Source organism: Ambystoma mexicanum, chromosome 1p, assembly GCF_040938575.1.
Source record: "Ambystoma mexicanum isolate Mex_15411 chromosome 1p, UKY_AmexF1_1, whole genome shotgun sequence".
In the NCBI taxonomy this organism is placed as follows: domain Eukaryota; kingdom Metazoa; phylum Chordata; class Amphibia; order Caudata; family Ambystomatidae; genus Ambystoma; species Ambystoma mexicanum.
In genome coordinates this window covers 1,025,898,921-1,025,921,605 of record NC_090921.1, presented here as the reverse complement: position 1 = coordinate 1,025,921,605, position 22,685 = coordinate 1,025,898,921, and the positions used below count along the sequence as shown (strand labels likewise).

The window sequence follows — 22,685 nt, the reverse complement described above, 5'->3', positions numbered from 1 at the left end:
CCTTAGTATGGTGGTCAGTAACATGCGGGAGACTGCGCAGGGGGTCATTTTTTTAATTGGGAACTGATGTGCTTTTACTCAATTCGGGAACCTCACAAGCCAAATTTGTAGTATTTTGCACGAATTGCAAGAGATGTTTACAAGTCGACAGGTTGAAGTGGAAGCTCGTATTGAGTTTGCTAGAGAATGATTTGCCAAGCCTTCGATAGCTCGTCGCTGGTTCAAATCCGTCTCAAAGGACTTTTGCCAAGTGCACATTTTATTGAATACTTGGAAAGTAAAATACTTGGAAAGTAAAATAACAGACAATTTATAATTATATTATATTTCATCACTGAAAATAGATGCCTTTTGCTTTGAGGCTGTGGCCACGTTATTTTTCTGTCCGACACCAATCTTCGTTGGTTTCCTGTGAGGTATTTTGGATCCCCATCTCTTGCTATGAACTGACAAAACAGCAGAATCCCCTTGACAATCTTGATTTCTCAAGGGAAATGGGAGAACACTATACACCATCCAAGATTTAAAATATTGTCAAGGCCCAACGCGGCTGAATACTCTGAGGAGATGGCCTGTGAGGTGCCGCCTTTCAACTTTTCCCCCTTAGTATGGTGGTCAGTAACATGCGGGAGACTGCGGAGGGGGTCATTTTTTTAATTGGGAACTGATGTGCTTTTACTCAATTCGGGAACCTCACAAGCCAAATTTGTAGTATTTTGCACGAATTGCAAGAGATGTTTACAAGTCGACGGTTGAAGTGGAAGCTCGTATTGAGTTTGCTAGAGAATGATTTGCCAAGCCTTCGATAGCTCGTCGCTGGTTCAAATCCGGCTCAAAGGACTTTTGCCAAATGCACATTTTATTGAATACTTGGAAAGTAAAATACTTGGAAAGTAAAATAACAGACAATTTATAATTATATTATATTTCATCACTGAAAATAGATGCCTTTTGCTTTGAGGCTGTGGCCACGTTATTTTTCTGTCCGACACCAATCTTCGTTGGTTTCCTGTGAGGTATTTTGGATCCCCATCTCTTGCTATGAACTGACAAAACAGCAGAATCCCCTTGACAATCTTGATTTCTCAAGGGAAATGGGAGAACACTATACACCATCCAAGATATTAAAATATTGTCAAGGCCGAACACTGATGAATACTCTGAGGAGATGGCCTGTGAGGCGCCGCCTTTCAACTTTTCCTCCTTAGTATGGTGGTCAGTAACATGCGGGAGACTGCGGAGGGGGTCATTTTTTTAATTGGGAACTGATGTGCTTTTACTCAATTCGGGAACCTCACAAGCCAAATTTGTAGTATTTTGCACGAATTGCAAGAGATGTTTGAATGTCGACGGTTGAAGTGGAAGCTCGTATTGAGCTTGCTAGAGACTGATTTGCCAAGCCTTCGATAGCTCAGTTGGTACTGTAGTGGTAAAACAGGCATCCTTAGGTCGCTGGTTCAAATCCGGCTCGAAGGACTTTTGCCAAATGCACATTTTATTGAATACTTGGAAAGTAAAATACTTGGAAAGTAAAATAGCAGACAATTTATAATTATATTATATTTCATCACTGAAAATAGATGCCTTTTGCTTTGAGGCTGTGACCATGTTATTTTTCTGTCCAACACGAATCTTCATTGGTTTCCTGTGAGGTGTTTTGGATCCCCATCTCTTGCTATGAACTGGCAAAACAGCAGAATCCCCTTGACAATCTTGATTTCTCAAGGGAAATGAGAGAACACTATAAAATATTGTCAAGGCCCAACGCGGCTGAATACTCTGAGGAGATGGCCTGTGAGGTGCCGCCTTTCAACTTTTCCCCCTTAGTATGGTGGTCAGTAACATGCGGGAGACTGCGGAGGGGGTCATTTTTTTAATTGGGAACTGATGTGCTTTTACTCAATTCGGGAACCTCACAAGCCAAATTTGTAGTATTTTGCACAAATTGCAAGAGATGTTTACAAGTCGACGGTTGAAGTGGAAGCTCGTATTGAGTTTGCTAGAGAATGATTTGCCAAGCCTTCGAAAGCTCAGTTGGTAGAGCGGAGGACTGTAGTGGTAAAACAGGCATCCTTAGGTCGCTGGTTCAAATCCGGCTCTAAGGACTTTTGCCAAATGCAAATTTTATTGAATACTTGGAAAGTAAAATACTTGGAAAGTAAAATAACAGACAATTTATAATTATATTATATTTCATCACTGAAAATAGATGCCTTTTGCTTTGAGGCTGTGGCCACGTTATGTTTCTGTCCAACACCAATCTTCATTGGTTTCCTGTGAGGTGTTTCGGATCCCCATCTCTTGCTATGAACTGGCAAAACAGCAGAATCCCCTTGACAATCTTGATTTCTCAAGGGAAATGAGAGAACAGTATACACCATCCAAGATATTAAAATATTGTCAAGGCCCAACACGGCTGAATACTCTGAGGAGATGGCCTGTGAGGCGTCGCCTTTCAACTTTTCCCCCTTAGTATGGTGGTCATTAACATGCGGGAGACTGCGGAGGGGGTCATTTTTTTAATTGGGAACTGATGTGCTTTTACTCAATTCGGTAACCTCACAAGCCAAATTTGTAGTATTTTGCACAAATTGCAAGAGATGTTTACAAGTCGACGGTTGAAGTGGAAGCTCGTATTGAGTTTGCTAGAGAATGATTTGCCAAGCCTTCGAAAGCTCAGTTGGTAGAGCGGAGGACTGTAGTGGTAAAACAGGCATCCTTAGGTCGCTGGTTCAAATCCGGCTCGAAGGACTTTTGCCAAATGCAAATTTTATTGAATACTTGGAAAGTAAAATACTTGGAAAATAAAATAACAGACAATTTATAATTATATTTTATTTCATCACTGAAAATAGATGCCTTTTGCTTTGAGGCTGTGGCCACGTTATGTTTCTGTCCAACACCAATCTTCATTGGTTTCCTGTGAGGTGTTTCGGATCCCCATCTCTTGCTATGAACTGGCAAAACAGCAGAATCCCCTTGACAATCTTGATTTCTCAAGGGAAATGAGAGAACAGTATACACCATCCAAGATATTAAAATATTGTCAAGGCCCAACACCGCTGAATACTCTGAGGAGATGGCCTGTGAGGCGCCGCCTTTCAACTTTTCCCCCTTAGTATGGTGGTCAGTAACATGCGGGAGACTGCGGAGGGGGTCATTTTTTAATTGGGAACTGATGTGCTTTTACTCAATTCGGGAACGTCACAAGCCAAATTTGTAGTATTTTGCACGAATTGCAAGAGATGTTTACAAGTCGACGGTTGAAGTGGAAGCTCGTATTGAGTTTGCTAGCGAATAATTTGCCAGGCCTTCGATAGCTCAGTTGGTAGAGCGGAGGACTGTAGTGGTTAACCAGGCATCCTTAGGTCGCTGGTTCAAATCCGGCTCGAAGGACTTTTGCCAAATGCCCATTTTATTGAATACTTGGAAAGTAAAATACTTGGAAAGTAAAATAACAGACAATTTATAATTATATTATATTTCATCACTGAAAATAGATGCCTTTGGCTTTGAGGCTGTGGCCACGTTATTTTTCTGTCCGACACCAATCTTCGTTGGTTTCCTGTGAGGTATTTTGGATCCCCATCTCTTGCTATGAACTGACAAAACAGCAGAATCCCCTTGACAATCTTGATTTCTCAAGGGAAATGGGAGAACACTATCCACCATCCAAGATATTAAAATATTGTCAAGGCCGAACACTGATGAATACTCTGAGGAGATGGCCTGTGAGGCGCCGCCTTTCAACTTTTCCTCCTTAGTATGGTGGTCAGTAACATGCGGGAGACTGCGGAGGGGGTCATTTTTTTAATTGGGAACTGATGTGCTTTTACTCAATTCGGGAACCTCACAAGCCAAATTTGTAGTATTTTGCACGAATTGCAAGAGATGTTTACAAGTCGACGGTTGAAGTGGAAGCTCGTATTGAGTTTGCTAGAGTTGATTTGCCAAGCCTTCGATAGCTCAGTTGGTAGAGCGGAGGACTGTAGTGGTAAAATAGGCATCCTTAGGTCGCTGGTTCAAATCCGGCTCGAAGGACTCTTGCCAAATGCACATTTTATTAAATACTTGGAAAGTAAAATAACAGACAATTTATAATTATATTATATTTCATCACTGAAAATAGATGCCTTTTGCTTTGAGGCTGTGGCCACGTTATTTTTCTGTCCAACACAAATCTTCATTGGTTTCCTGTCAGGTGTTTTGGATCCCCATCTCTTGCTATGAACTGGCAAAACAGCAGAATCCCCTTGACAATCTTGATTTCTCAAGGGAAATGAGAGAACACTATACACCATCCAAGATATTAAAATATTGTCAAGGCCCAACACGGCTGAATACTCTGAGGAGATGGCCTGTGAGGCGCCGCCTTTCAACTTTTCCCCCTTAGTATGGTGGTCATTAACATGCGGGAGACTGCGGAGGGGGTCATTTTTTTAATTGGGAACTGATGTGCTTTTACTCAATTCGGGAACCTCACAAGCCAAATTTGTAGTATTTTGCACGAATTGCAAGAGATGTTTACAAGTCGACGGTTGAAGTGGAAGCTCGTATTGAGTTTGCTAGAAAATGATTTGCCAAGCCTTTGATAGCTCAGTTGGTAGAGCGGAGGACTGTAGTGGTAAAACAGGCATCCTTAGGTAGCTGGTTCAAATCCGGCTCGAAGGACTTTTGCCAAATGCACATTTTATTGAATACTTGGAAAGTAAAATACTTGGAAAGTAAAATAACAGACAATTTATAATTATATTATATTTCATCACTGAAAATAGATGCCTTTTGCTTTGAGGCTGTGACCACCTTATTTTTCTGTCCAACACAAATCTTCATTGGTTTCCTGTGAGGTGTTTTGGATCCCCATCTCTTGCTATGAACTGGCAAAACAGCAGAATCCCCTTGACAATCTTGATTTCTCAAGGGAAATGAGAGAACACTATACACCATCCAAGATATTAAAATATTGTCAAGGCCCAACGCGGCTGAATACTCTGAGGAGATGGCCTGTGAGGTGCCGCCTTTCAACTTTTCCCCCTTAGTATGGTGGTCAGTAACATGCGGGAGACTGCGGAGGGGGTCATTTTTTTAATTGGGAACTGATGTGCTTTTACTCAATTCGGGAACCTCACAAGCCAAATTTGTAGTATTTTGCACGAATTGCAAGAGATGTTTACAAGTCGACGGTTGAAGTGGAAGCTCGTATTGAGTTTGCTAGAGCTGATTTGCCAAGCCTTCGATAGCTCAGTTGGTAGAGCGGAGGACTGTAGTGGTAAAACAGGCATCCTTAGGTCGCTGGTTCAAATCCGGCTCGAAGGACTCTTGCCAAATGCACATTTTATTGAATACTTGGAAAGTAAAATACTTGGAAAGTAAAATAACAGACAATTTATAATTATATTATATTTCATCACTGAAAATAGATGCCTTTTGCTTTGAGGCTGTGGCCACGTTATTTTTCTGTCCAACACGAATCTTCATTGGTTTCCTGTCAGGTGTTTTGGATCCCCATCTCTTGCTATGAACTGGCAAAACAGCAGAATCCCCTTGACAATCTTGATTTCTCAAGGGAAATGAGAGAACAGTATACACCATCCAAGATATTAAAATATTGTCAAGGCCCAACACGGCTGAATACTCTGAGGAGATGGCCTGTGAGGCGCCGCCTTTCAACTTTTCCCCCTTAGTATGGTGGTCAGTAAATGCGGGAGACTGCGGAGGGGGTCATTTTTTTAATTGGGAACTGATGTGCTTTTACTCAATTCGGGAACGTCACAAGCCAAATTTGTAGTATTTTGCACGAATTGCAAGAGATGTTTACAAGTCGACGGTTGAAGTGGAAGCTCGTATTGAGTTTGCTAGAGAATGATTTGACAAGCCTTCGATAGCTCAGTTGGTAGAGCGGAGGACTGTAGTGGTAAAACAGGCATCCTTAGGTCGCTGGTTCAAATCTGGCTCGAAGGACTTTCGCCAAATGCAAATTTTATTGAATACTTGGAAAGTAAAATACTTGGAAAGTAAAATAACAGACAATTTATAATTATATTATATTTCATCACTGAAAATAGATGCCTTTTACTTTGAGGCTGTGGCCACGTTATTTTTCTGTCCGACACCAATCTTCGTTGGTTTCCTGTGACGTGTTTTGGATCCCCATCTCTTGCTATGAACTGACAAAACAGCAGAATCCCCTTGACAATCTTGATTTCTCAAGGGAAATGGGAGAACACCATTCACCATCCAAGATATTAAAATATTGTCAAGGCCGAACACTGATGAATACTCTGAGGAGATGGCCTGTGAGGCGCCGCCTTTCAACTTTTCCTCCTTAGTATGGTGGTCAGTAACATGCGGGAGACTGCGGCGGGGGTCATTTTTTTAATTGTGAACTGATGTGCTTTTACTCAATTCGGGAACCTCACAAGCCAAATTTGTAGTATTTTGCATGAATTGCAAGAGATGTTTGAATGTCGACGGTTGAAGTGGAAGCTCGTATTGAGCTTGCTAGAAACTGATCTGCCAAGCCTTCGATAGCTCAGTTGGTAGAGCAGAGGACTGTAGTGGTAAAACAAGCATCCTTAGTTCGCTGGTTCAAATCCAGATTGAAGGACTTTTGCCAAATGGAAATTTTATTGAATACTTGGAAAGTAAAATGCTTGGAAAATAAAATAACAGACAATTTTTAATTATATTATGTTTCATCACTGAAAATAGATGCCTTTTGCTTTGAGGCTGTGGCCACGTTATGTTTCTGTCCGACACCAATCTTCGTTGGTTTCCTGTGAGGTGTTTTGGATCCCCATCTCTTGCTATGAACTGACAAAACAGCAGAATCCCCTTGACAATCTTGATTTCTCAAGGGAAATGGGAGAACACTATACACCATCCAAGATATTAAAATATTGTCAAGGCCCAACACGGCTGAATACTCTGAGGAGATGGCCTGTAAGGCGCGCCTTTCAACTCTTCCCCCTTAATATGGTGGTCAGTAACATGCGGGAGACTGCGGAGGGGGTCATTTTTTTAATTGGGAACTGATGTGCTTTTACTCAATTCGGGAACCTCACAAGCCAAATTTGTAGTATTTTGCACGAATTGCAAGAGATGTTTACAAGTCGACGGTTGAAGTTGAAGCTCGTATTGAGTTTGCTAGAGCTGATTTGCCAAGCCTTCGATAGCTCAGTTGGTAGAGCGGAGGACTGTAGTGGTAAAACAGGCATCCTTAGGTCGCTGGTTCAAATCCGGCTCGAAGGACTCTTGCCAAATGCACATTTTATTGAATACTTGGAAAGTAAAATAACAGACAATTTATAATTATATTATATTTCATCACTGAAAATAGATGCCTTTTGCTTTGAGGCTGTGGCCACGTTATTTTTCTGTCCAACACGAATCTTCATTGGTTTCCTGTCAGGTGTTTTGGATCCCCATCTCTTGCTATGAACTGGCAAAACAGGAGAATCCCCTTGACAATCTTGATTTCTCAAGGGAAATGAGAGAACAGTATACACCATCCAAGATATTAAAATATTGTCAAGGCCCAACACGGCTGAATACTCTGAGGAGATGGCCTGTGAGGCGCCGCCTTTCAACTTTTCCTCCTTAGTATGGTGGTCAGTAAATGCGGGAGACTGCGGAGGGGGTCATTTTTTTAATTGGGAACTGATGTGCTTTTACTCAATTCGGGAACGTCACAAGCCAAATTTGTAGTATTTTGCACGAATTGCAAGAGATGTTTACAAGTCGACGGTTGAAGTGGAAGCTCGTATTGAGTTTGCTAGAGAACAATTTGCCAAGCCTTCGATAGCTCAGTTGGTAGAGCGGAGGACTGTAGTGGTAAAACAGGCATCCTTAGGTCGCTGGTTCAAATCCGGCTCGAAGGACTTTTGCCAAATGCACATTTTATTGAATACTTGGAAAGTAAAATACTTGGAAAGTAAAATAACAGACAATTTATAATTATATTATATTTCATCACTGAAAATAGATGCCTTTTGCTTTGAGGCTGTGGCCACGTTATTTTTCTGTCCAACACCAATCTTCATTGGTTTCCTGTGAGCTGTTTTGGATCCCCATCTCTTGCTATGAACTGACAAAACAGCAGAATCCCCTTGACAATCTTGATTTCTCAAGGGAAATGGGAGAACACTATACACCATCCAAGATATTAAAATATTGTCAAGGCCGAACACTGATGAATACTCTGAGGAGATGGCCTGTGAGGCGCCGCCTTTCAACTTTTCCTCCTTTGTATGGTGGTCAGTAACATGCGGGAGACTGCGGAGGGGGTCATTTTTTTAATTGTGAACTGATGTGCTTTTACTCAATTCGGGAACCTCACAAGCCAAATTTGTAGTATTTTGCACGAATTGCAAGAGATGTTTGAATGTCGACGGTTGAAGTGGAAGCTCGTATGGAGCTTGCTAGAGACTGATTTGCCAAGCCTTTAATAGCTCAGTTGGTAGAGCGGAGGACTGTAGTGGTAAAGCAGGCATCCTTAGGTCGCTGGTTCAAATCCGGCTCGAAGGACTTTTGCCAAATGCACATTTTATTGAATACTTGGAAAGTAAAATACTTGGAAAGTAAAATAACAGACAATTTATAATTATATTATATTTCATCACTGAAAATAGATGCCTTTTGCTTTGAGGCTGTGACCACCTTATTTTTCTGTCCAACACAAATCTTCATTGGTTTCCTGTGAGGTGTTTTGGATCCCCATCTCTTGCTATGAACTGGCAAAACAGCAGAATCCCTTTGACAATCTTGATTTCTCAAGGGAAATGAGAGAACACTATACACCATCCAAGATATTAAAATATTGTCAAGGCCGAACACTGATGAATACTCTGAGGAGATGGCCTGTGAGGCGCCGCCTTTCAACTTTTCCTCCTTAGTATGGTGGTCAGTAACATGCGGGAGACTGCGGAGGGGGTCATTTTTTTAATTGGGAACTGATGTGCTTTTACTCAATTCGGGAACCTCACAAGCCAAATTTGTAGTATTTTGCACGAATTGCAAGAGATGTTTACAAGTCGACGGTTGAAGTGGAAGCTCGTATTGAGTTTGCTAGAGAATGATTTGCCAAGCCTTCGATAGCTCAGTTGGTAGAGCGGAGGACTGTAGTGGTAAAACAGGCATCCTTAGGTCGCTGGTTCAAATCCGGCTCGAAGGACTTTTGCCAAATGCAAATTTTATTGAATACTTGGAAAGTAAAATACTTGGAAAGTAAAATAACAGACAATTTATAATTATATTATATTTCATCACTGAAAATAGATGCCTTTTGCTTTGAGGCTGTGGCCACGTTATTTTTCTGTCCGACACCAATCTTCGTTGGTTTCCTGTGAGCTGTTTTGGATCCCCATCTCTTGCTATGAACTGGCAAAACAGCAGAATCCCCTTGACAATCTTGATTTCTCAAGGGAAATGAGAGAACACTATACACCATCCAAGATATTAAAATATTGTCAAGGCCGAACACTGATGAATACTCTGAGGAGATGGCCTGTGAGGCGCCGCCTTTCAACTTTTCCTCCTTAGTATGGTGGTCAGTAACATGCGGGAGACTGCGGAGGCGGTCATTTTTTTAATTGGGAACTGATGTGCTTTTACTCAATTCGGGAACCTCACAAGCCAAATTTGTAGTATTTTGCACGAATTGCAAGAGATGTTTGCATGCCGACGGTTGAAGTGGAAGCTCGAATTGAGCTTGCTAGAGAACGGTTTGCCAAGCCTTCGATAGCTCAGTTGGTAGAGGGGAGGACTGTAGTGGTAAAACAGGCATCCTTAGGTCGCTGGTTCAAATCCGGCTCGAAGGGCTTTTGCCAAATGCAAATTTTATTGAATACTTGGAAAGTAAAATACTTGGAAAATAACATAACAGACAATTTATAATCATATTATATTTCATCACTGAAAATAGATGCCTTTTGCTTTGAGGCTGTGGCCACATTATTTTTCTGTCCAACACCAATCTTCTTTGGTTTCCTGTGAGGTGTTTCTTTGATCCCCATCTCTTGCTATGAACTGGCAAAACAGCATAATCCCCTTGACAATCTTGATTTCTCAAGGAAAATGAGAGAACACTATACACCATCCAAGATATTAAAATATTGTCAAGGCCCAACGCGGCTGAATACTCTGAGGAGATGGCCTGTGAGGTGCCGCCTTTCAACTTTTCCCCCTTAGTATGGTGGTCAGTAACATGCGGGAGACTGCGGCGGGGGTCATTTTTTTAATTGTGAACTGATGTGCTTTTACTCAATTCGGGAACCTCACAAGCCAAATTTGTAGTATTTTGCACGAATTGCAAGAGATGTTTGAATGTCGACGGTTGAAGTGGAAGCTCGTATTGAGCTTGCTAGAGACTGATCTGCCAAGCCTTTGATAGCTCAGTTGGTAGAGCAGAGGACTGTAGTGGTAAAACAGGCATCCTTAGTTCGCTGGTTCAAATCCGGCTCGAAGGACTCTTGCCAAATGCACATTTTATTGAATACTTGGAAAGTAAAATACTTGGAAAGTAAAATAACAGACAATTTATAATTATATTATATTTCATCACTGAAAATAGATGCCTTTTGCTTTGAGGCTGTGGCCACGTTATTTTTCTGTCCAACACGAATCTTCATTGGTTTCCTGTCAGGTGTTTTGGATCCCCATCTCTTGCTATGAACTGGCAAAACAGCAGAATCCCCTTGACAATCTTGATTTCTCAAGGGAAATGAGAGAACAGTATACACCATCCAAGATATTAAAATATTGTCAAGGCCCAACACGGCTGAATACTCTGAGGAGATGGCCTGTGAGGCGCCGCCTTTCAACTTTTCCTCCTTTGTATGGTGGTCAGTAACATGCGGGAGACTGCGGAGGGGGTCATTTTTTTAATTGTGAACTGATGTGCTTTTACTCAATTCGGGAACCTCACAAGCCAAATTTGTAGTATTTTGCACGAATTGCAAGAGATGTTTGAATGTCGACGGTTGAAGTGGAAGCTCGTATGGAGCTTGCTAGAGACTGATTTGCCAAGCCTTTAATAGCTCAGTTGGTAGAGCGGAGGACTGTAGTGGTAAAACAGGCATCCTTAGGTCGCTGGTTCAAATCAGGTTCGAAGGACTTTTGCCAAATGCACATTTTATTGAATACTTGGAAAGTAAAATACTTGGAAAGTAAAATAACAGACTATTTATAATTATATTATATTTCATCACTGAAAATAGATGCCTTTTGCTTTGAGGCTGTGGCCACGTTATGTTTCTGTCCGACACCAATCTTCGTTGGTTTCCTGTGAGGTGTTTTGGATCCCCATCTCTTGCTATGAACTGACAAAACAGCAGAATCCCCGTGACAATCTTGATTTCTCAAGGGAAATGGGAGAACACTATACACCATCCAAGATATTAAAATATTGTCAAGGCCGAACACTGATGAATACTCTGAGGAGATGGCCTGTGAGGCGCCGACTTTCAACTTTTCCCCCTTAATATGGTGGTCAGTAACATGCGGGAGACTGCGGAGGGGGTCATTTTTTTAATTGGGAACTGATGTGCTTTTACTCAATTCGGGAACCTCACAAGCCAAATTTGTAGTATTTTGCACGAATTGCAAGAGATGTTTGCATGTCGACGGTTGAAGTGGAAGCTCGAATTGAGCTTGCTAGAAAACGGTTTGCCAAGCCTTCGATAGCTCAGTTGGTAGAGGGGAGGACTGTAGTGGTAAAACAGGCATCCTTAGGTCGCTGGTTCAAATCCGGCTCGAAGGACTTTTGCCAAATGCAAATTTTATTGAATACTTGGAAAGTAAAATACTTGGAAAATAACATAACAGACAATTTATAATTATACTATATTTCATCACTGAAAATAGATGCCTTTTGCTTTGAGGCTGTGGCCACGTTATGTTTCTGTCCAACACCAATCTTCATTGGTTTCCTGTGAGGTGTTTCAGATCCCCATCTCTTGCTATGAACTGGCAAAACAGCAGAATCCCCTTGACAATCTTGATTTCTCAAGGGAAATGAGAGAACAGTATACACCATCCAAGATATTAAAATATTGTCAAGGCCCAACACGGCTGAATACTCTGAGGAGATGGCCTGTGAGGCGCCGCCTTTCAACTTTTCCCCCTTAGTATGGTGGTCAGTAAATGCGGGAGACTGCGGAGGGGGTCATTTTTTTAATTGGGAACTGATGTGCTTTTACTCAATTCGGGAACGTCACAAGCCAAATTTGTAGTATTTTGCACGATTTGCAAGAGATGTTTACAAGTCGACGGTTGAAGTGGAAGCTCGTATTGAGTTTGCTAGAGAACGCTTTGCCAAGCCTTCGATAGCTCAGTTGGTAGAGCGGAGGACTGTAGTGGTAAAACAGGCATCCTTAGGTCGCTGGTTCAAATCCGGCTCGAAGGACTTTTGCCAAATGCACATTTTATTGAATACTTGGAAAGTAAAATACTTGGAAAGTAAAATAACAGACAATTTATAATTATATTATATTTCATCACTGAAAATAGATGCCTTTTGCTTTGAGGCTGTGGCCACGTTATTTTTCTGTCCGACACCAATCTTCGTTGGTTTCCTGTGAGGTATTTTGGATCCCCATCTCTTGCTATGAACTGACAAAACAGCAGAATCCCCTTGACAATCTTGATTTCTCAAGGGAAATGGGAGAACACTATACACCATCCAAGATATTAAAATATTGTCAAGGCCGAACACTGATGAATACTCTGAGGAGATGGCCTGTGAGGCGCCGCCTTTCAACTTTTCCTCCTTTGTATGGTGGTCAGTAACATGCGGGAGACTGCGGAGGGGGTCATTTTTTTAATTGTGAACTGATGTGCTTTTACTCAATTCGGGAACCTCACAAGCCAAATTTGTAGTATTTTGCACGAATTGCAAGAGATGTTTGAATGTCGAGGGTTGAAGTGGAAGCTCGTATTGAGCTTGCTAGAGACTGATTTGCCAAGCCTTCGATAGCTCAGTTGGTAGAGCGGAGGACTGTAGTGGTAAAACAGGCATCCTTAGGTCGCTGGTTCAAATCCGGCTCGAAGGACTTTTGCCAAATGCACATTTTATTGAATACTTGGAAAGTAAAATACTTGGAAAATAACATAACAGACAATTTATAATTATATTATATTTCATCACTGAAAATAGATGCCTTTTGCTTTGAGGCTGTGGCCACGTTATTTTTCTGTCCAACACCAATCTTCTTTGGTTTCCTGTGAGGTGTTTCTTTGATCCCCATCTCTTGCTATGAACTGGCAAAACAGCATAATCCCCTTGACAATCTTGATTTCTCAAGGAAAATGAGAGAACACTATACACCATCCAAGATATTAAAATATTGTCAAGGCCCAACGCGGCTGAATACTCTGAGGAGATGGCCTGTGAGGTGCCGCCTTTCAACTTTTCCCCCTTAGTATGGTGGTCAGTAACATACGGGAGACTGCGGAGGGGGTCATTTTTTTAATTGTGAACTGATGTGCTTTTACTCAATTCGGGAACCTCACAAGCCAAATTTCTAGTATTTTGCACAAATTGCAAGAGATGTTTGAATGTCGAGGGTTGAAGTGGAAGCTCGTATTGGGCTTGCTAGAGACTGATTTGCCAAGCCTTTGATAGCTCAGTTGGTAGAGCGGAGGACTGTAGTGGTAAAACAGGCATCCTTAGGTCGCTGGTTCAAATCCGGCTCGAAGGACTTTTGCCAAATGCACATTTTATTGAATACTTGGAAAGTAAAATACTTGGAAAGTAAAATAACAGACAATTTATAATTATATTATATTTCATCACTGAAAATAGATGCCTTTTGCTTTGAGGCTGTGACACCTTATTTTTCTGTCCAACACAAATCTTCATTGGTTTCCTGTGAGGTGTTTTGGATCCCCATCTCTTGCTATGAACTGGCAAAACAGCAGAATCCCCTTGACAATCTTGATTTCTCAAGGGAAATAAGAGAACACTATACACCATCCAAGATATTAAAATATTGTCAAGGCCCAACGCGGCTGAATACTCTGAGGAGATTGCCTGTGAGGTGCCGCCTTTCAACTTTTCCCCCTTAGTATGGTGGTCAGTAACATGCGGGAGACTGCGGAGGGGGTCATTTTTTTAATTGGGAACTGATGTGCTTTTACTCAATTCGGGAACCTCACAAGCCAAATTTGTAGTATTTTGCACGAATTGCAAGAGATGTTTACAAGTCGACGGTTGAAGTGGAAGCTCGTATTGAGTTTGCTAGAGTTGATTTGCCAAGCCTTCGATAGCTCAGTTGGTAGAGCGGAGGACTGTAGTAGTAAAACAGGCATCCTTAGGTCGCTGGTTCAAATCCGGCTCGAAGGACTCTTGCCAAATTCACATTTTATTGAATACTTGGAAAGTAAAATACTTGGAAAGTAAAATAACAGACAATTTATAATTATATTATATTTCATCACTGAAAATAGATGCCTTTTGCTTTGAGGCTGTGGCCACGTTATTTTTCTGTCCAAAACGAATCTTCATTGGTTTCCTGTCAGGTGTTTTGGATCCCCATCTCTTGCTATGAACTGGCAAAACAGCAGAATCCTCTTGACAATCTTGATTTCTCAAGGGAAATGAGAGAACACTATACACCATCCAAGATATTAAAATATTGTCAAGGCCCAACACGGCTGAATACTCTGAGGAGATGGCCTGTGAGGCGCCGCCTTTCAACTTTTCCCCCTTAGTATGGTGGTTATTAACATGCGGGAGACTGCGGAGGGGGTCATTTTTTTAATTGGGAACTGATGTGCTTTTACTCAATTCGGGAACCTCACAAGCCAAATTTGTAGTATTTTGCACGAATTGCAAGAGATGTTTACAAGTCGACGGTTGAAGTGGAAGCTCGTATTGAGTTTGCTAGAGTTGATTTGCCAAGCCTTCGATAGCTCAGTTGGTAGAGCGGAGGACTGTAGTAGTAAAACAGGCATCCTTAGGTCGCTGGTTCAAATCCGGCTCGAAGGACTCTTGCCAAATTCACATTTTATTGAATACTTGGAAAGTAAAATACTTGGAAAGTAAAATAACAGACAATTTATAATTATATTATATTTCATCACTGAAAATAGATGCCTTTTGCTTTGAGGCTGTGGCCACGTTATTTTTCTGTCCAAAACGAATCTTCATTGGTTTCCTGTCAGGTGTTTTGGATCCCCATCTCTTGCTATGAACTGGCAAAACAGCAGAATCCTCTTGACAATCTTGATTTCTCAAGGGAAATGAGAGAACACTATACACCATCCAAGATATTAAAATATTGTCAAGGCCCAACACGGCTGAATACTCTGAGGAGATGGCCTGTGAGGCGCCGCCTTTCAACTTTTCCCCCTTAGTATGGTGGTTATTAACATGCGGGAGACTGCGGAGGGGGTCATTTTTTTAATTGGGAACTGATGTGCTTTTACTCAATTCGGGAACCTCACAAGCCAAATTTGTAGTATTTTGCACGAATTGCAAGAGATGTTTACAAGTCGACGGTTGAAGTGGAAGCTCGTATTGAGTTTGCTAGAGAATGATTTGCCAAACCTTTGATAGCTCAGTTGGTAGAGCGGAGGACTGTAGTGGTAAAGCAGGCATCCTTAGGTCGCTGGTTCAAATCCGGCTCGAAGGACTTTTGCCAAATGCACATTTTATTGAATACTTGGAAAGTAAAATACTTGGAAAGTAAAATAACAGACAATTTATAATTATATTATATTTCATCACTGAAAATAGATGCCTTTTGCTTTGAGGCTGTGACCACCTTATTTTTCTGTCCAACACAAATCTTCATTGGTTTCCTGTGAGGTGTTTTGGATCCCCATCTCTTGCTATGAACTGGCAAAACAGCAGAATCCCTTTGACAATCTTGATTTCTCAAGGGAAATGAGAGAACACTATACACCATCCAAGATATTAAAATATTGTCAAGGCCGAACACTGATGAATACTCTGAGGAGATGGCCTGTGAGGCGCCGCCTTTCAACTTTTCCTCCTTAGTATGGTGGTCAGTAACATGCGGGAGACTGCGGAGGGGGTCATTTTTTTAATTGGGAACTGATGTGCTTTTACTCAATTCGGGAACCTCACAAGCCAAATTTGTAGTATTTTGCACGAATTGCAAGAGATGTTTACAAGTCGACGGTTGAAGTGGAAGCTCGTATTGAGTTTGCTAGAGAATGATTTGCCAAGCCTTCGATAGCTCAGTTGGTAGAGCGGAGGACTGTAGTGGTAAAACAGGCATCCTTAGGTCGCTGGTTCAAATCCGGCTCGAAGGACTTTTGCCAAATGCAAATTTTATTGAATACTTGGAAAGTAAAATACTTGGAAAGTAAAATAACAGACAATTTATAATTATATTATATTTCATCACTGAAAATAGATGCCTTTTGCTTTGAGGCTGTGGCCACGTTATTTTTCTGTCCGACACCAATCTTCGTTGGTTTCCTGTGAGCTGTTTTGGATCCCCATCTCTTGCTATGAACTGGCAAAACAGCAGAATCCCCTTGACAATCTTGATTTCTCAAGGGAAATGAGAGAACACTATACACCATCCAAGATATTAAAATATTGTCAAGGCCGAACACTGATGAATACTCTGAGGAGATGGCCTGTGAGGCGCCGCCTTTCAACTTTTCCTCCTTAGTATGGTGGTCAGTAACATGCGGGAGACTGCGGAGGCGGTCATTTTTTTAATTGGGAACTGATGTGCTTTTACTCAATTCGGGAACCTCACAAGCCAAATTTGTAGTATTTTGCACGAATTGCAAGAGATGTTTGCATGCCGACGGTTGAAGTGGAAGCTCGAATTGAGCTTGCTAGAGAACGGTTTGCCAAGCCTTCGATAGCTCAGTTGGTAGAGGGGAGGACTGTAGTGGTAAAACAGGCATCCTTAGGTCGCTGGTTCAAATCCGGCTCGAAGGGCTTTTGCCAAATGCAAATTTTATTGAATACTTGGAAAGTAAAATACTTGGAAAATAACATAACAGACAATTTATAATCATATTATATTTCATCACTGAAAATAGATGCCTTTTGCTTTGAGGCTGTGGCCACATTATTTTTCTGTCCAACACCAATCTTCTTTGGTTTCCTGTGAGGTGTTTCTTTGATCCCCATCTCTTGCTATGAACTGGCAAAACAGCATAATCCCCTTGACAATCTTGATTTCTCAAGGAAAATGAGAGAACACTATACACCATCCAAGATATTAAAATATTGTCAAGGCCCAACGCGGCTGAATACTCTGAGGAGATGGCCTGTGAGGTGCCGCCTTTCAACTTTTCCCCCTTAGTATGGTGGTCAGTAACATGCGGGAGACTGCGGCGGGGGTCATTTTTTTAATTGTGAACTGATGTGCTTTTACTCAATTCGGGAACCTCACAAGCCAAATTTGTAGTATTTTGCACGAATTGCAAGAGATGTTTGAATGTCGACGGTTGAAGTGGAAGCTCGTATTGAGCTTGCTAGAGACTGATCTGCCAAGCCTTTGATAGCTCAGTTGGTAGAGCAGAGGACTGTAGTGGTAAAACAGGCATCCTTAGTTCGCTGGTTCAAATCCGGCTCGAAGGACTCTTGCCAAATGCACATTTTATTGAATACTTGGAAAGTAAAATACTTGGAAAGTAAAATAACAGACAATTTATAATTATATTATATTTCATCACTGAAAATAGATGCCTTTTGCTTTGAGGCTGTGGCCACGTTATTTTTCTGTCCAACACGAATCTTCATTGGTTTCCTGTCAGGTGTTTTGGATCCCCATCTCTTGCTATGAACTGGCAAAACAGCAGAATCCCCTTGACAATCTTGATTTCTCAAGGGAAATGAGAGAACAGTATACACCATCCAAGATATTAAAATATTGTCAAGGCCCAACACGGCTGAATACTCTGAGGAGATGGCCTGTGAGGCGCCGCCTTTCAACTTTTCCTCCTTTGTATGGTGGTCAGTAACATGCGGGAGACTGCGGAGGGGGTCATTTTTTTAATTGTGAACTGATGTGCTTTTACTCAATTCGGGAACCTCACAAGCCAAATTTGTAGTATTTTGCACGAATTGCAAGAGATGTTTGAATGTCGACGGTTGAAGTGGAAGCTCGTATGGAGCTTGCTAGAGACTGATTTGCCAAGCCTTTAATAGCTCAGTTGGTAGAGCGGAGGACTGTAGTGGTAAAACAGGCATCCTTAGGTCGCTGGTTCAAATCAGGTTCGAAGGACTTTTGCCAAATGCACATTTTATTGAATACTTGGAAAGTAAAATACTTGGAAAGTAAAATAACAGACTATTTATAATTATATTATATTTCATCACTGAAAATAGATGCCTTTTGCTTTGAGGCTGTGGCCACGTTATGTTTCTGTCCGACACCAATCTTCGTTGGTTTCCTGTGAGGTGTTTTGGATCCCCATCTCTTGCTATGAACTGACAAAACAGCAGAATCCCCGTGACAATCTTGATTTCTCAAGGGAAATGGGAGAACACTATACACCATCCAAGATATTAAAATATTGTCAAGGCCGAACACTGATGAATACTCTGAGGAGATGGCCTGTGAGGCGCCGACTTTCAACTTTTCCCCCTTAATATGGTGGTCAGTAACATGCGGGAGACTGCGGAGGGGGTCATTTTTTTAATTGGGAACTGATGTGCTTTTACTCAATTCGGGAACCTCACAAGCCAAATTTGTAGTATTTTGCACGAATTGCAAGAGATGTTTGCATGTCGACGGTTGAAGTGGAAGCTCGAATTGAGCTTGCTAGAAAACGGTTTGCCAAGCCTTCGATAGCTCAGTTGGTAGAGGGGAGGACTGTAGTGGTAAAACAGGCATCCTTAGGTCGCTGGTTCAAATCCGGCTCGAAGGACTTTTGCCAAATGCAAATTTTATTGAATACTTGGAAAGTAAAATACTTGGAAAATAACATAACAGACAATTTATAATTATACTATATTTCATCACTGAAAATAGATGCCTTTTGCTTTGAGGCTGTGGCCACGTTATGTTTCTGTCCAACACCAATCTTCATTGGTTTCCTGTGAGGTGTTTCAGATCCCCATCTCTTGCTATGAACTGGCAAAACAGCAGAATCCCCTTGACAATCTTGATTTCTCAAGGGAAATGAGAGAACAGTATACACCATCCAAGATATTAAAATATTGTCAAGGCCCAACACGGCTGAATACTCTGAGGAGATGGCCTGTGAGGCGCCGCCTTTCAACTTTTCCCCCTTAGTATGGTGGTCAGTAAATGCGGGAGACTGCGGAGGGGGTCATTTTTTTAATTGGGAACTGATGTGCTTTTACTCAATTCGGGAACGTCACAAGCCAAATTTGTAGTATTTTGCACGATTTGCAAGAGATGTTTACAAGTCGACGGTTGAAGTGGAAGCTCGTATTGAGTTTGCTAGAGAACGCTTTGCCAAGCCTTCGATAGCTCAGTTGGTAGAGCGGAGGACTGTAGTGGTAAAACAGGCATCCTTAGGTCGCTGGTTCAAATCCGGCTCGAAGGACTTTTGCCAAATGCACATTTTATTGAATACTTGGAAAGTAAAATACTTGGAAAGTAAAATAACAGACAATTTATAATTATATTATATTTCATCACTGAAAATAGATGCCTTTTGCTTTGAGGCTGTGGCCACGTTATTTTTCTGTCCGACACCAATCTTCGTTGGTTTCCTGTGAGGTATTTTGGATCCCCATCTCTTGCTATGAACTGACAAAACAGCAGAATCCCCTTGACAATCTTGATTTCTCAAGGGAAATGGGAGAACACTATACACCATCCAAGATATTAAAATATTGTCAAGGCCGAACACTGATGAATACTCTGAGGAGATGGCCTGTGAGGCGCCGCCTTTCAACTTTTCCTCCTTTGTATGGTGGTCAGTAACATGCGGGAGACTGCGGAGGGGGTCATTTTTTTAATTGTGAACTGATGTGCTTTTACTCAATTCGGGAACCTCACAAGCCAAATTTGTAGTATTTTGCACGAATTGCAAGAGATGTTTGAATGTCGAGGGTTGAAGTGGAAGCTCGTATTGAGCTTGCTAGAGACTGATTTGCCAAGCCTTCGATAGCTCAGTTGGTAGAGCGGAGGACTGTAGTGGTAAAACAGGCATCCTTAGGTCGCTGGTTCAAATCCGGCTCGAAGGACTTTTGCCAAATGCACATTTTATTGAATACTTGGAAAGTAAAATACTTGGAAAATAACATAACAGACAATTTATAATTATATTATATTTCATCACTGAAAATAGATGCCTTTTGCTTTGAGGCTGTGGCCACGTTATTTTTCTGTCCAACACCAATCTTCTTTGGTTTCCTGTGAGGTGTTTCTTTGATCCCCATCTCTTGCTATGAACTGGCAAAACAGCATAATCCCCTTGACAATCTTGATTTCTCAAGGAAAATGAGAGAACACTATACACCATCCAAGATATTAAAATATTGTCAAGGCCCAACGCGGCTGAATACTCTGAGGAGATGGCCTGTGAGGTGCCGCCTTTCAACTTTTCCCCCTTAGTATGGTGGTCAGTAACATACGGGAGACTGCGGAGGGGGTCATTTTTTTAATTGTGAACTGATGTGCTTTTACTCAATTCGGGAACCTCACAAGCCAAATTTCTAGTATTTTGCACAAATTGCAAGAGATGTTTGAATGTCGAGGGTTGAAGTGGAAGCTCGTATTGGGCTTGCTAGAGACTGATTTGCCAAGCCTTTGATAGCTCAGTTGGTAGAGCGGAGGACTGTAGTGGTAAAACAGGCATCCTTAGGTCGCTGGTTCAAATCCGGCTCGAAGGACTTTTGCCAAATGCACATTTTATTGAATACTTGGAAAGTAAAATACTTGGAAAGTAAAATAACAGACAATTTATAATTATATTATATTTCATCACTGAAAATAGATGCCTTTTGCTTTGAGGCTGTGACACCTTATTTTTCTGTCCAACACAAATCTTCATTGGTTTCCTGTGAGGTGTTTTGGATCCCCATCTCTTGCTATGAACTGGCAAAACAGCAGAATCCCCTTGACAATCTTGATTTCTCAAGGGAAATAAGAGAACACTATACACCATCCAAGATATTAAAATATTGTCAAGGCCCAACGCGGCTGAATACTCTGAGGAGATTGCCTGTGAGGTGCCGCCTTTCACCTTTTCCCCCTTAGTATGGTGGTCAGTAACATGCGGGAGACTGCGGAGGGGGTCATTTTTTTAATTGGGAACTGATGTGCTTTTACTCAATTCGGGAACCTCACAAGCCAAATTTGTAGTATTTTGCACGAATTGCAAGAGATGTTTACAAGTCGACGGTTGAAGTGGAAGCTCGTATTGAGTTTGCTAGAGTTGATTTGCCAAGCCTTCGATAGCTCAGTTGGTAGAGCGGAGGACTGTAGTAGTAAAACAGGCATCCTTAGGTCGCTGGTTCAAATCCGGCTCGAAGGACTCTTGCCAAATTCACATTTTATTGAATACTTGGAAAGTAAAATACTTGGAAAGTAAAATAACAGACAATTTATAATTATATTATATTTCATCACTGAAAATAGATGCCTTTTGCTTTGAGGCTGTGGCCACGTTATTTTTCTGTCCAAAACGAATCTTCATTGGTTTCCTGTCAGGTGTTTTGGATCCCCATCTCTTGCTATGAACTGGCAAAACAGCAGAATCCTCTTGACAATCTTGATTTCTCAAGGGAAATGAGAGAACACTATACACCATCCAAGATATTAAAATATTGTCAAGGCCCAACACGGCTGAATACTCTGAGGAGATGGCCTGTGAGGCGCCGCCTTTCAACTTTTCCCCCTTAGTATGGTGGTTATTAACATGCGGGAGACTGCGGAGGGGGTCATTTTTTTAATTGGGAACTGATGTGCTTTTACTCAATTCGGGAACCTCACAAGCCAAATTTGTAGTATTTTGCACGAATTGCAAGAGATGTTTACAAGTCGACGGTTGAAGTGGAAGCTCGTATTGAGTTTGCTAGAGTTGATTTGCCAAGCCTTCGATAGCTCAGTTGGTAGAGCGGAGGACTGTAGTAGTAAAACAGGCATCCTTAGGTCGCTGGTTCAAATCCGGCTCGAAGGACTCTTGCCAAATTCACATTTTATTGAATACTTGGAAAGTAAAATACTTGGAAAGTAAAATAACAGACAATTTATAATTATATTATATTTCATCACTGAAAATAGATGCCTTTTGCTTTGAGGCTGTGGCCACGTTATTTTTCTGTCCAAAACGAATCTTCATTGGTTTCCTGTCAGGTGTTTTGGATCCCCATCTCTTGCTATGAACTGGCAAAACAGCAGAATCCTCTTGACAATCTTGATTTCTCAAGGGAAATGAGAGAACACTATACACCATCCAAGATATTAAAATATTGTCAAGGCCCAACACGGCTGAATACTCTGAGGAGATGGCCTGTGAGGCGCCGCCTTTCAACTTTTCCCCCTTAGTATGGTGGTTATTAACATGCGGGAGACTGCGGAGGGGGTAATTTTTTTAATTGGGAACTGATGTGCTTTTACTCAATTCGGGAACCTCACAAGCCAAATTTGTAGTATTTTGCACGAATTGCAAGAGATGTTTACAAGTCGACGGTTGAAGTGGAAGCTCGTATTGAGTTTGCTAGAGAATGATTTGCCAAACCTTTGATAGCTCAGTTGGTAGAGCGGAGGACT

The 22,685-nt window shown here is 41.5% G+C and overlaps 18 non-coding genes across 18 annotated transcripts; all 18 read left to right on the top strand.

Moving 5' to 3' along the window:
* The first annotated feature begins 3,310 nt into the window (after positions 1-3,310).
* TRNAY-GUA (transfer RNA tyrosine (anticodon GUA)) lies at positions 3,311-3,396 on the top strand. Its single transcript is given in 2 exon segments — positions 3,311-3,347; positions 3,361-3,396. It is a non-coding gene; the product is annotated as a tRNA-Tyr (tRNA).
* Positions 3,397-3,955: 559 nt separating this feature from the next.
* On the top strand, positions 3,956-4,041 carry TRNAY-GUA (transfer RNA tyrosine (anticodon GUA)). The gene is given in 2 exon segments: positions 3,956-3,992; positions 4,006-4,041. It is a non-coding gene; the product is annotated as a tRNA-Tyr (tRNA).
* A 1,189-nt stretch (positions 4,042-5,230) lies between these two features.
* TRNAY-GUA (transfer RNA tyrosine (anticodon GUA)) lies at positions 5,231-5,316 on the top strand. Its single transcript is given in 2 exon segments — positions 5,231-5,267; positions 5,281-5,316. It is a non-coding gene; the product is annotated as a tRNA-Tyr (tRNA).
* Positions 5,317-7,165: 1,849 nt separating this feature from the next.
* On the top strand, positions 7,166-7,251 carry TRNAY-GUA (transfer RNA tyrosine (anticodon GUA)). The gene is given in 2 exon segments: positions 7,166-7,202; positions 7,216-7,251. It is a non-coding gene; the product is annotated as a tRNA-Tyr (tRNA).
* A 543-nt stretch (positions 7,252-7,794) lies between these two features.
* Positions 7,795-7,880, top strand: TRNAY-GUA (transfer RNA tyrosine (anticodon GUA)). The gene is given in 2 exon segments: positions 7,795-7,831; positions 7,845-7,880. It is a non-coding gene; the product is annotated as a tRNA-Tyr (tRNA).
* A 1,206-nt stretch (positions 7,881-9,086) lies between these two features.
* TRNAY-GUA (transfer RNA tyrosine (anticodon GUA)) lies at positions 9,087-9,172 on the top strand. The gene is given in 2 exon segments: positions 9,087-9,123; positions 9,137-9,172. It is a non-coding gene; the product is annotated as a tRNA-Tyr (tRNA).
* Positions 9,173-12,317: 3,145 nt separating this feature from the next.
* TRNAY-GUA (transfer RNA tyrosine (anticodon GUA)) lies at positions 12,318-12,403 on the top strand. Its single transcript is given in 2 exon segments — positions 12,318-12,354; positions 12,368-12,403. It is a non-coding gene; the product is annotated as a tRNA-Tyr (tRNA).
* Positions 12,404-12,963: 560 nt separating this feature from the next.
* TRNAY-GUA (transfer RNA tyrosine (anticodon GUA)) lies at positions 12,964-13,049 on the top strand. The gene is given in 2 exon segments: positions 12,964-13,000; positions 13,014-13,049. It is a non-coding gene; the product is annotated as a tRNA-Tyr (tRNA).
* A 562-nt stretch (positions 13,050-13,611) lies between these two features.
* TRNAY-GUA (transfer RNA tyrosine (anticodon GUA)) lies at positions 13,612-13,697 on the top strand. The gene is given in 2 exon segments: positions 13,612-13,648; positions 13,662-13,697. It is a non-coding gene; the product is annotated as a tRNA-Tyr (tRNA).
* Positions 13,698-14,255: 558 nt separating this feature from the next.
* On the top strand, positions 14,256-14,341 carry TRNAY-GUA (transfer RNA tyrosine (anticodon GUA)). Its single transcript is given in 2 exon segments — positions 14,256-14,292; positions 14,306-14,341. It is a non-coding gene; the product is annotated as a tRNA-Tyr (tRNA).
* Positions 14,342-14,900: 559 nt separating this feature from the next.
* TRNAY-GUA (transfer RNA tyrosine (anticodon GUA)) lies at positions 14,901-14,986 on the top strand. Its single transcript is given in 2 exon segments — positions 14,901-14,937; positions 14,951-14,986. It is a non-coding gene; the product is annotated as a tRNA-Tyr (tRNA).
* Positions 14,987-15,546: 560 nt separating this feature from the next.
* On the top strand, positions 15,547-15,632 carry TRNAY-GUA (transfer RNA tyrosine (anticodon GUA)). Its single transcript is given in 2 exon segments — positions 15,547-15,583; positions 15,597-15,632. It is a non-coding gene; the product is annotated as a tRNA-Tyr (tRNA).
* Positions 15,633-16,192: 560 nt separating this feature from the next.
* Positions 16,193-16,278, top strand: TRNAY-GUA (transfer RNA tyrosine (anticodon GUA)). The gene is given in 2 exon segments: positions 16,193-16,229; positions 16,243-16,278. It is a non-coding gene; the product is annotated as a tRNA-Tyr (tRNA).
* Positions 16,279-19,423: 3,145 nt separating this feature from the next.
* TRNAY-GUA (transfer RNA tyrosine (anticodon GUA)) lies at positions 19,424-19,509 on the top strand. The gene is given in 2 exon segments: positions 19,424-19,460; positions 19,474-19,509. It is a non-coding gene; the product is annotated as a tRNA-Tyr (tRNA).
* A 560-nt stretch (positions 19,510-20,069) lies between these two features.
* TRNAY-GUA (transfer RNA tyrosine (anticodon GUA)) lies at positions 20,070-20,155 on the top strand. The gene is given in 2 exon segments: positions 20,070-20,106; positions 20,120-20,155. It is a non-coding gene; the product is annotated as a tRNA-Tyr (tRNA).
* A 562-nt stretch (positions 20,156-20,717) lies between these two features.
* Positions 20,718-20,803, top strand: TRNAY-GUA (transfer RNA tyrosine (anticodon GUA)). The gene is given in 2 exon segments: positions 20,718-20,754; positions 20,768-20,803. It is a non-coding gene; the product is annotated as a tRNA-Tyr (tRNA).
* A 558-nt stretch (positions 20,804-21,361) lies between these two features.
* Positions 21,362-21,447, top strand: TRNAY-GUA (transfer RNA tyrosine (anticodon GUA)). Its single transcript is given in 2 exon segments — positions 21,362-21,398; positions 21,412-21,447. It is a non-coding gene; the product is annotated as a tRNA-Tyr (tRNA).
* Positions 21,448-22,006: 559 nt separating this feature from the next.
* Positions 22,007-22,092, top strand: TRNAY-GUA (transfer RNA tyrosine (anticodon GUA)). Its single transcript is given in 2 exon segments — positions 22,007-22,043; positions 22,057-22,092. It is a non-coding gene; the product is annotated as a tRNA-Tyr (tRNA).
* The last annotated feature ends 593 nt before the right edge of the window (positions 22,093-22,685 follow it).